Below are 12,191 nucleotides of genomic sequence, written 5' to 3' on the forward strand. Positions count from 1 at the left end.
TCCAATGTAGCCAAGGGAAGTCAAAAGATTGGACACTCCTGCTTATGAGCCTCCCACACTAAAAATAGTAATCCTCATAAAACCTGTTCGTTCTTAGGTTTTTGACAGATGTGTCTGCTTTTTTTGTGCACACAAAGAGCTATAGGATTCCTTATATTACTTGATGGAACTATATGAGCCGAGAAGAAAACAAAGACATTTGGTTGAGTTACTTTTAAAAAATGCTGATTTGCTTCCTCAAATCTTAGAAGCATATAATTTCGGAGCTCAAAGGGGACTTCGAATTCCTTTAGTTCATTCCACAGTGATTTTGTGGATGACAGAACATGCTGAGAGGGCATGAGTGATGTGTTTGTCACTGCATGGAAAATTTGTAGCACAATCGGGGCTTAGACCAGACTTTCTGACTTCAGATGTTGTTTTCTTTCTCCTCCCACCAAGTTGCCTCTAAGTCCTGCCCATCTTCACTGTTGATGGTATTTGTTATAGATCATTCATAGGCTGCTGAGATCATTGTTGATAATGCCATATAAGGAAGATTCTGGAAGTCTCAGTGTGCAAACTTTCTAAAAAAGGTTCTCTCTTAAATTACTCGTCTTCCTAGGAACTGATGCGACTCCAGCTTTCAAAGTTGTCAGTAAGCTGCTTTGAATTTTAGTATTTTATGATGCTTTGTACCACTTATGTACTTGCTTTGTTGATGGCTTTGTCTTGGCTGAAGTAAGATGGTGACACCAGTTGACTTTTAAAAAGCTTTCATACCCATAACTTTTTCTTTCTTGCTGTCCCATGTTGACTATTTGTAACAGTGTGGATGCACGTTGAGTGCAATAAAGATGAGCTGTGATGATATTCACTAGGGACTGATTTCCAAACTGTTGCTTAATAGTTGTTTGCACTTCCTTTATTCCTTTAAAAGTGGTTGTCATTTTATTTGTAATTTTTTCGACTAAAAAGAAACTTTTTTTTTTTTTTTTCAAATGAGAGTATTTATCTTTAAGCCAGTATCATTTCTGGGTTTTCTTTTTAAAAAACAATTTTTTCAGGGTTCTACCATGCATCTGATGGGTTAAGTTTAGTGCCCGTCCATGAGGCAGCCTTGGGGGATGTTGATGGGTGCAGGAAATCGGTTCTTAAATTGTTGCAAAATTGCCTCCCTTCAGACTGTTTTGATCACAAGGGCTCTCAAGTGTCAAAGTCATTTGGAGAACTAGATAGATAAAATGCATGGGCACTAAGCTTTTTTTCCAGGATAGAATAAATAAGTGTGTTTTCTACTGTGTGCTCAGCCTTTGATAGTGATTTGTTAAAAGGAAAAAAGAAAGGCAATGATATTAAATATTTACAAGAGTGATTTAGTTCTATTATCCTGTGCGCTGTGTCTCTGTTTAATAGTGAAATCAGCTACTGTAGAAATAAATGCCATTAAACCAGTGGTGGTGTGAAGGTCACTGCCTAGGCAAGGTCGGAGTAATTTGTGGAGAATATTGACTTTTGTCAACATTCCAGATATCTTCCTGTTTTTAGCTGGCTTCCCTCCAAAAATTATAGGAAAAAAATACATTTGAGGATTCACAGGCTTCCTTTCTCTCTTGCATCCCTTATGCCCTTTCTGGCCATCCTAACAGTTGGAAGACTTTGGTGCACTTTTTTGCTTGTTTCATCTGTTTAGTGGACAGAGACAGGTCTGTTCTCCCCGGAGATGAGTGGCTGCATCCCGTTTACTGGCTCTTCTGTTGGTTCTTGCTTGACAGTTTGTTTTGGAGAACCAGCACTACTTCTTTCTTAGAAATGGTTTAGCTTGTCTGAAATAATCCTCAAGTTTCCCTACTTTTACCTCTGCCTTTCTTTAAAGAAAAGTTTTTTAAAAAAAACTTTATTTCTCATATCAGTTTAAATAAATTTCTGAATAATTACATGGCGTTATCCCCATTTTCACAGGCAAAAAAACCAGAGGCCCAAGGTTACAAAGCTGGTTACAGAGCTAGCAGCAGTAGCAGCAGAACCAGGATTAACTGAGTTTTGTCTGACCCCAAAAGCCTGAGTTGACACTACATGCGATACCATCATTTCAGTTAAATTCACTGAACCTATTTTCTCTTCTGTAAAATGGGGATGCTAATATAATATTCTAATATATTTTTAATTCATATAAATCATATTACATATGATGTATTATAAATAATACATTATTTTACTTTTGGTAAAATTGAGAAGTATATAATCTAACATATATTAAGTGCCTAAAAAGATGTCTAGCTCTCGTTATGGTTTTAATAAATATATTCCCTTCCCTCTCGACAGTAACAATAAAGTGTAATTGAATTTAACAAGTATTGAGCACAAGAGATACACAAAATGGGTAAAAATCAGTCTTTGTTCTTGAGCAACTCACAACAGAGTAGGAAGAAAACCCCTATATAATGAATTCCAAAAGCAATTCTTTTTTTTTTTTTCTTTTGTCTTGGGCTTTGTCTTTACCAAATGCCACTTAAAATATGAAAGGCCTTTTCTGGGTGCAAGTAGTTTGTTTCCTATAGTGTTGAGATAGCATGTTGACATTGCAGTGGTAGCGACTTTTGGCTTCTCTGTTAGTCTGTGTTTACTTCATCCTAAAATCCAGAAGAGTGGGTTGAAAATGGCAGGGGAAAACAGGGAAGTAGCAATGTATATTAGTGAGGGCAGGCTAACTGCTATGACAGTTCCCAAATCGCAGTGGCTTAATACTAACAAAATTTTCTCACATTCCAGGTTGCAGTACAGATTGGTGGGTGGTGAAGTGGCGGATCTCTACTCCACACAGTCATTCAGGCACCAAGACACCTTCCGTCCTGAAGCTTTGTCATTTTCTGGAGCCTTGTCCTTCTTTGCAGTCTACTGGCAAAGGAGGAGAGAGCGAGCTTGGAGGATTTGTCCAAAAGGGCCCTGCCTGGACATAGTGTGCATCACCTATCATTGGCCAGGACTCAGTCACATAATCCCATCCAATTGCAAAGGAGGTTGGGAAATGCGATTTATCTCTGTGCTCAGGAGAACAGGGTAAGGGGCCTGGTGACTACAGTGACAGTCTCTGCTCCAGTGGATGAGTTGTGTTCTGTTCTTCTGTGTTGTGATCTTGTGTCATGCCTATTAGCTTTCTTCAGCTCACCTTCATTCGAACAAAGGCAAGTATGGTTTCTATGAGATAGAGAATCACTTCCCATTCGTTTTTCTATAATACACATGGATGTGTATTTTGTGTATTTTTCTTTTCTTTCTTTCTTTTTTTAAGACAGTCTTGCTCTGTCGCCCAGGCTGGAGTGCAGTGGCGTGATCTTAGCTCATTGCAACCTTTGCCTCTTGGGTTCAAGAAATTCTTCTGCCTCAGCCTCCTGAGTAGCTGTGATTACAGGTGCTTACCACCACACCCAGCTAATTTTTGTATTTTTAGTAGAGACCCTGTTGGCCAGGCTGTTCATGAACTCTTGACCTAAGTTGATCCGCCCACCTCAGTCTCCCAAAGTGCTGGGATTACAGGCATGAGCCACTGTGCCCAGCCTGTATGTGTATTTTGTATTAAACAAAACTCTTCAGAGTTACATTATTGTTTCTCAAATTCATGAGAATCACCCAGGGAACTTGTGAAACTACAGACTCTAGTTCCTGCCTCAGAACTGTAGGACCTGCAGCTCTAAATTATTCTACGATCAGGTAAATTTGAGACACACTGTGTTATAGCAAATTTCAAGGAATAAAATGAATGGAAAGGAAGTGTATGAGACTTTAGTAAAAGTATTTTGTTGTATTTTAAATATTTAAAACAATTTGCATTTATGTATACCAAACCTATTTGTTATACATAGATTTTTGTTGCAGTTCTTGTTTTAAGGGATGTAACCTCTATCTTGCATCCATAACCCAAAAGTGATTGGGATCTTAGCTTGAGTTGATGGAGTGGGGCCAAATGCCTGATTCAATAGGATTTTGTTTTATTGTGATCACTGGATAAAAATATCTCAGTATTTTTTTTCCTCTTTATCATCTAAAAAGGGACACTTTTGATTAAGATAATTTTCTTGTTGCATTAAGACAATGATAGGAGTACATGTTTGATAGGCCTGCTTATTTTTTGTGACTGACTTGTGAACAGTTAATTGATGGCAACTCATTTTAGTTTGTAGATGTATCTTAATCTCTTGTATGCATAGGAACCATTACCTCCATGATATTCTGAAATGAAGCCCCTTCCTGTAAAGCTGTGCTTTTTTTCTCTTGTAGCAAGAGGTTGGCCCATTGTACTCTTGGAATGGATGTCAGAGGGTGGATAATTCTGGGCTTGTGATTTTTTTTCTTTCTGCTATTTTATCTGCCTCTTTTTGTGTCTTTGTGAGCAAGTCTGTGATTACTATTGAGTTTTTTTTCCCTAAATGCCAGCAATTATCTCACAGGTGGAGGGATTAGGAAAGAGCTGAGAGAATTGCACTGGGTTTAGAATAAAGGCTCCCTGCCCCCACTTTAAATATGGTGACAGGAGGAAGTGTAGAGTTGGGGGTGGGGGTGGCAGACAGCTGTGGGGGTAGGGTGGACAATTTGCTTCTGATACTTAAATCCCTAGAAGGAGTAAAGGAAGAAATTCCAAACGAAAGAGAGAGGAATTAAAGATCTGTAATAAGATGCTTTGGGGTTATTGTTTCAGGGAGCTGGAGATGAAGGAAGGGAGGGGCAGCTACTTTTCTTAACTTGCCTCACCTGTCTCTTTATCTGAAAGGTGTTTGTTTGTTTGTTTGTTTGTTTCCTTTGGTCTGACAATTTATTTTTGGAGGAGAAGGGAGCTGGGAGGGTCCAATATATATGCCCAGGCCAAGGGAATTTTGGTGAGACATTCCCTTTCTTCCCAGCAGAGAATGATTTATTTACTTGATCTGTCAGTTAGAACGCTTTCAGCTGCAAAGAACAGAACTTTCAACTCAACTGCCTTAAACAACAAAGGGAATTTATGGGCTCAGTTTCTAAAAAAGCCCAGTAACTCAAATGATATGACCAAGACCTAGTGTCTGTCTTCCCCATTTTTTTGGCTTGACTTTCTTGGTGTTGGCTTCATTTTTGGCACCTCCCGCCCGTGTGATTTTAAGATGGCCGATGGCCACTCCCAGGATGATTTGCTTTGTGGTTCTTGTAAGTGAGGGAGAGTAACTCTCTTCCTTGGCTGTATTAGTCAGGGTTTTCCAGGGAAACAAAACCAAGAGGAGATATATATGGACATGTTGATTGTTACGAGGAACTGGCTCACGTGATTAGGAAAGCTGAGAAGTCTTATGATCTGCCGTCTGCAAGCTGGAGGGGAAGCCAGTGGTATAGTTTCAGTGTGAGCCCTAAAGCCTAAGAATCAATGGTGTCAATCCCAGTCTGAGGGCAGGAGAATACTGATGTCCCAGTGTAAGCAATAAGGCAGAGAAAGCATATTCCCCTTTCCATAGGTTTTTTTTTGTTATAGTCAGGTCCTCAGTGGATAAAATCAGGAGTCTCCAGCCCCCAGGCTGTGGACCCATGGAGGGTGGTGGTTTATGACCTGTTAGGAACCAGGCTGCACAGCAGGAGGTAAGTGGCAGGCGAGTGAGCATTATCGCCTGAGTTCTGCCTCCTGTCAGATCAGTGGCAGCATTAGATTCTCATAGGAGTGCAAACCCTATTGGGAACAGTGCATGTGAGGATCTAGGTGTGTATTCCTTATAAGAATCTGACTAACGCTTGATGATCTGAGGTGGAACAGTCTCATCCTAAAACTATCATCTCCTCCCTCTTCTCCCTTCCCCCTGCCACTCCATCTGTGGAAAAAGTATCTTCCATGAAATTGGTCCCTAGTGCCAAAGAGGTTGAGGACTTCTGGATTAGATGATGCTCACCCACATTGGGGAGGGCAATTTGCTTCACTGAGTTCACTGATTCTAATGCAAATCCCATTTAGAAATACCTTCCCAGACACACTCAGAATAATGTTTAGTCAGAGTACCAGGACTCAGTCCAGTTGACACGTAAAATTACACGACACAAGTCCACCCCTTGTCAACTTGACACTCATCTGTATCTCCTTAAATGATACTTAATCTATAAATAAAGATAACAAGATCATAATTTCACCTAACATGATACATTTATCCTGAGTATAACTGAAAATGCACTAAAGAGTTGATTTTTCTCCTGCAGTATATTGGATTTAGGGGGAGGCTGGATATTTGACTCCAAATTTTGGGAATAGGGAAATGGATATTGAGTTGCAAATGCCAGCTCCTCCTTGATAGAAGAACTTTAAAAATATGAAACCAAACTCAACTAGGTTCTTAATAAGGAATTGGGAAATTTGGGGGTATAAATTTTTCATCCTCACTGTCTGACGGTCAAATAGTCCTATTTCCATGAGGAGGGGATGTCAAAGAGGGAGCTTGTGCACCAGCATAGGTAACATTTGGAAGCAGAGAGGTGAAAGGAAAAGGCCATTGGTATCCTAGCATCTGTGGAATCAGGGACTCAGCATCTTAGGATCTTAGTTCATTGATATGAAAAGAGGCAGGGAAATGTCTATGGGAATGGAGTGAATGCCAGGCCCAACTTTCTTAAGTGGAAACTGCTCTGATGGCATCGTTTCCTTCTGCCTTGATCTCAGGCCTCCACTTAGGTCACCTGACATGGATTGCTATTGATGGATAGCTGAGTGAGGCAGCCCTGTAGTCTCAAGTGTGTTTTTAACAGAGTGGCTCTCAGTAAATACCTGTTTCTCAAATGCCTCACCTCATTCACAGAGTCTTTCTTTTTAGCTGCTGCCTAATCAGCTGCTGTTTCTTAGCACACTGACCTAATTTCCAACCACACATTTCATCTAGGATTTTGAGGCAGCAACATCTCCCCCAATTCCCCCAGTGTCACTGCTAGTGTTAGCTCTACCTTGACCTGTGGCCACAGTTCTTATTACCTGCTTTAGCCCTCAGTATAACAAGGGACAGCCAGCATGGCAGGTAGAACAGAATGAGTTCCCTAGGGTGCAATAACTGGAAGGATGTGGTTATCAGGTTCTTCAAACCAAATACCGTGAGAGCAAAGACCCTTCTTCAAAGGGCTAGAAGCCTCTTAGCACCAAGGTTGCATTTGACCTTCTCAAACCGCTTTCTAGGCCAGTGTGTCTCACAATCTAATGTGCGCATGAATCATCTGGACATCTTGTTATACGCAGGTTCTACATGGGGAGGGTTGAGGTGGAGCCTGAGATACTGCATTTTTAACAAGCTCCCAAGGGACGTCCATGATGCTGCCGGTATGTGGACCATACTTTGGAGGCACAAGTCTTTGAGGCCATCACCTTGAATGATCCTGCAAGTGAGGGCATCTGCTTCTTTCTCTCTAATAAGTCAGAATGCAAAGATCCAAAGGAGGAGAACAGCACTCCTTGGAAGTAGATGGGAGAGCTGGGACTCAGATTCTTAGGAATTAGTTGTTATCTTCAGGCAACCACGCAAGTGCCTGCTGAAACTCAAGCCTTCTCATCCCCCTTGGATAATAGAAGTGGGGTGTCAATCTTTGCCTCTGTCTCGTGTCTGTATGGGGCATGATGACCTTGACTTATTTCCCAGGAGCCTGGGAAACATGGAGGTCATGGCATATGTGACAAGTGCACATGTGCTGTTCCATTCCCACAAGGAGAGAAACATGGGGAGTAGCCTATAATTCTGTCTCTACGAGACTCCTCTTCATGCTCCTAAAAAGGCCTGTTTCTGTAACAAATCATCACCATGAGGACACATTTCTGGGGCCCTACATGATTCACAGACTGCTCATTGTAAGTTGCTTGTAATTATCCATAGGTAGGAAACTCATGTGACCCGTAAGCCCCAATCCCACCCCCTTGCCCAAATTTATCAACCACCTTACACACTGGTGGTTGCTGTGGGCTTGGGTGACCCTCAACAGCGATGACAATATACATTCTCAGTAACCTGGATCTGGCACTTGAGGCTGCAGCCCTGGACATGGGGTGTCCTCTGGGTATAATCTCACTTAACTTTACTCCACAAATGCAGTGTTGGTCTCGCCATCCCTGTGTTGTGTTCAGCCTTATTTGATCTCACTTTCCCTGTTTCCCGTCTGTATAATCCCCTGGGAAGAATGAGATCTAAACAAAAACAAAGGAGAAAATTCTTAAGAAATATAATCTGACTGTCTAACAAAGCAGATTGTTAACTCTCTGGTGGACTCCTTTGTTTTATTTGGATTAGAGGGAGGAAGAAAAAAGCTTGGAACTGCTGCTAGAGGAACAGAACTGAATTAGGAGGCTCATATTTCACAACTGGTTGCCAGTGTCTATATTGGCTGATGGCTCTGGTTTCCAGCTGGCAGTGGCCTGGGTTGAAATGTTTACCTGGTGTCTTCAGGGATGCTGCATCAACAGCTGTAAGTAGAGCTAGTTATTCAATCTGCTCTGAGAAAGGTTAAAGTGTGTGTCTTTGGCTTCCCCAGGGACTAATCCAGTAACAGGAGAGTCAGAGAGAACATGTACCACTTGGGAGGGGGGGCCTTCACTGGGATTTTCGTTGTTATTTTAGTTACAAATGGAAGCGTTTAAAACCTAAATCTGTATTTAGGCAGTGAGAGGAGAAACAGGGATGGAAATGAATTATTTATTTCATCACTGGGGTCCTGAAAGCGTGGAGTGGGCGTTAATCTCCTTTGAACAGGAGCCTCTGGGTCGGGCTTGAGGTCGTCTGTGTGAGATCTGACCTTATCTGCTCCTGGCCAGACATCTCGGCTTTGATGAAATTGACTTGAGAATATTCCAAATAAGACCCTTTACCTTGTTGTTCAGAAGGATGTGAATATTTACCTAGCATATAGTCAGAGGAATTGAAAGTGCTTATGTCTGTGATTTCTTTTAATCCCATTATTTCCCAGTAGAGCTGACGGGAGACCTAGAAGCAGGGGAGGAGTGCCTCACAATGGTGGTCAGCTGGGAGTTGGAGGCACTGTGTGGCTTTCCTGTGTGTTGTGCTCAAGGAATGTGTATCAGCTCATTTAATCTGCACATTTATCCAGTGAGAGAGCTGCTTTTGTTCCCATTTCACTGATGAAATCAAAGTTTAAAGAGATTCAGCATCTCACCTAAGATCACCCAGCCCTGGCTGGGTGCGGTGGCTCACCCCTGTAATCCCAGCACTTTGGGAGGCTGAGGTGGGCAAATCACGAGGTGGGGGAATCACGAGGTCAGGAGATCGAGACCATCCTGCCCAATATGGTGAAACCCCATATCTACTAAAAATGCAAAAATTAGCTGGGTATGATGGCATGTGCCTGTAATCCCAGTTACTTGGGAGGCTGAGGCACAAGAATCACTTGAACCCAACAGACAGAGGTTGCAGTGAGCTGAGATCGCTCCACTGCACTCCAACCTGGCAACAGAGCAAGACTCCGTTTCAAAACAAAAAAAAGATCCCCCAGCCCTAAATTATCCCTGCTAGGATTCAACTCCAGGGTGCTCTTCAAAACCCCATCTTGAGCTCTTTCCACTGTCCCATGCATGCTGCTACTTTCCATCTGCCCCAGGCAGCATATCCAATAAACACATTTAAAAACTTTCCCAAGGCCAGGAAGGGAGAAGTAAATGGGTCAGGGGTTACAATCACTGGTAAAGACAGAACAAAATTTACCTTCATAAAGAACAGTGATTTGCCCTTTTACACTCTCCTGTCCTGTTTCTGTTTTTTTTTTTTTTCGGATTCACAAATATTTGTATGTGTATACTCTTGTATGTGTATACCCTGTCTTTCCTTTCCTCTTCTCTGCTCTTTAGAGGGCACAATGAGTTGTTGTTGTTTCTTAAATGTTCTTGCAAGGCTTTCTGCTGCATTAAGTTTATTCTTGCTAAAACATTTCTGAGACAGCTGTTGAAAGCAACTGGTGCTTTGTACATTTCTGTCTTCAGTCATCAAGGTGGGGTTCTTGGTTCCATGGCAGAGAGAAGGAAGGGTTGGGTATACTTCTTCCTTTCACAGTTGAGAAGTTTCAAGATCCCTAAACTGAGTCAAAAGAGGTATGTGTTTGAAAATGCTTTATGCCTCCAAGGTCTCATAGGCTTCAAGCTGTTGCTGGCTTCCCCTTCCAGATCCATTGCTTGAGTGTCTATTGTGTGCTGGACATTGGAGATTCAGAGACCATGTTCCTTGATAACCAGGAGTTACCTTCCAAATGGTACCTGAGTGCAGATGAGAAGGGCTCTGAAAGCATACAGGGCAGGGACTTCTGATACACACTCCCTACTTTGGACTGTTCATCACCTTCAGTAAAACTAGGATCACATTCTCATTTCTTCCACAATTCTTACTCCTTTCTACCACACTACCCTCAATCTGCATACCAGTCCTTTTTTTTAATCAGCTCTTAAATTTTACTCTAATCCCCACGGGTTATTAGGGGCAGGGGGATAGCATGAATAAAATAAGCCAAGCCCTCACCTTCTGAATCTTTACAATCCTTTGGGGGAAGATGGCTGTCAAATGTGTAATTGGGAAAGCCACAGATGTTAGGAAAAGGTGCAAAGTGTACTAGGAAAGTTGAGTAAAGAGGTTGCACTTCCTGGCTATTCGGAAAGGGGTGATCATTCCTCCCGGACTTTAGTTCTCTTTGAACATCCTTTGCCTTGCTCCTGCTACTCCATGGAAATGTGCTCTGGAGCCCAAGCCCTCCAGTAGTAGTATTGTGTAGTGTTGTAGCCTTATTCGATGTCTCTTTGTTCTCTGATTGTCTCTGTCATGTTGCTTGCCTTGATACACCACCTTCTGTGGGACTGCAGACAAATTCTCCCTAAACTCTGTGCTCCATGTGTCACTCTCCCAATGAAAAGACTTTTGATGACTGCCCCCATTCTCTAGAAGATAAAGTCCAAGCTCCTTAGCCTGGCATTCAGTACTTCACAGTTTGGCTAACCTCAGCTCCCATCCCACTTGCTGAAACCTTTGCTAGAACCCCACCCTGCTAGTCCATGATGCTTCACTATCCCAGGTGCCGTCTTATCTCTGCTCGTGCTTCCCCATTTATCATGGACATTTCTCCCATTTCTGGCCATATCTTGAAGTTTAATTTGAGCCTCACACCCTCTGTGACACTTTGCCTGGCCATCTCAGCTCTTTAGAATGCTGTACTGCTTTCTAGCTGCACCATGCATTAGCTGTCTGCCCCTCCTTTCTGCAATGTATGTCACCTTCGTGTCTCCCCAACCAGTCTGAAATGAGGCTGGACACCTTATTTCCTACTCCTCATGGCCACCATAATGCCCCTACAAATAAAGGCTTGATGTTATAGGCTAGCAGATTGACTGTATCTGATTAACTAGTGTTGCACAGGGTTTAACACAGTGCTCTGGTAGGGGATAAATAGGAAAAGAATTTGAAGATTTAAAGTGAATTTAAAATTGTATGTATCTTCTCAAATATCAACCTATAAACATGATAAAGGTATTACTTTCATTTTTGTGAGGGATGAGGTACCGTGGTATGGGGCTACAGAAATTGAGATTGGGGCAGAGGAGGAATAGTAACACAGAAGGAGGTGAGTTGGGAAAGAATGAAGAGAGACCTGAAATCAAAGTGTCCTGCGTGTGGATTGAGAAGCCTTGGATTTAAGTCCTAACTCTGTATTTCTGACTGCATAGCTTGGGTAAGACGCAGCATACCTGGAACCTCATCTGTTGAAGGGGGATTTAAACCCTGCCATGCCTGCCCCAGGTTTGTTGGGAGATTAAATGTGTGCAGTTTGTAAACTGTAAAGTGCACTGTGAATGGAAGGGAGTGGTGTTACTATAAACAGCATCATCATTTATCAGCTAAATCCTCCCTGAGCCACACTGTGGCAGGGGAATAGATCAATGGATAGGTCTGTTGTGACAGGTAGGAAAAGACCAGACTGGAGGGAGCCTGTGGTCAGATCCTGTAGGCCCCATCTGTACAAATATTCTCATGCCAAGGAAGTGCTTCCCTAGGCCTCGTGAATAAAGATAAGCTGCATAGGTCCTAACCTTACCTGTGACAGGTACAAGTGGGAGCCCAGTCCCAGGATCCTGATGGTCAGATATCAGGTTGTGGGGTATGAATATGAACACTAGAACTAGCAGGAGAAGTGGGTTGTGGTCCTAGATCTGTACTTACCAGCCATGAGCAGTTTCTCCAAATGTAGTA

The 12,191-nt window shown here is 42.3% G+C and overlaps 1 protein-coding gene across 16 annotated transcripts in view; it reads left to right on the forward strand.

Annotated features, from left to right (window-relative positions):
- NRXN3 (neurexin 3) overlaps positions 1–12,191 on the forward strand; it is a 1,630,631-nt gene that overhangs the window by 68,935 nt on the left and 1,549,505 nt on the right. The window lies entirely within an intron of this gene.

The sequence above is a fragment of the Theropithecus gelada genome, chromosome 7b (genome assembly GCF_003255815.1).
Source record: "Theropithecus gelada isolate Dixy chromosome 7b, Tgel_1.0, whole genome shotgun sequence".
NCBI classification, from domain to species: Eukaryota; Metazoa; Chordata; class Mammalia; order Primates; family Cercopithecidae; genus Theropithecus; species Theropithecus gelada.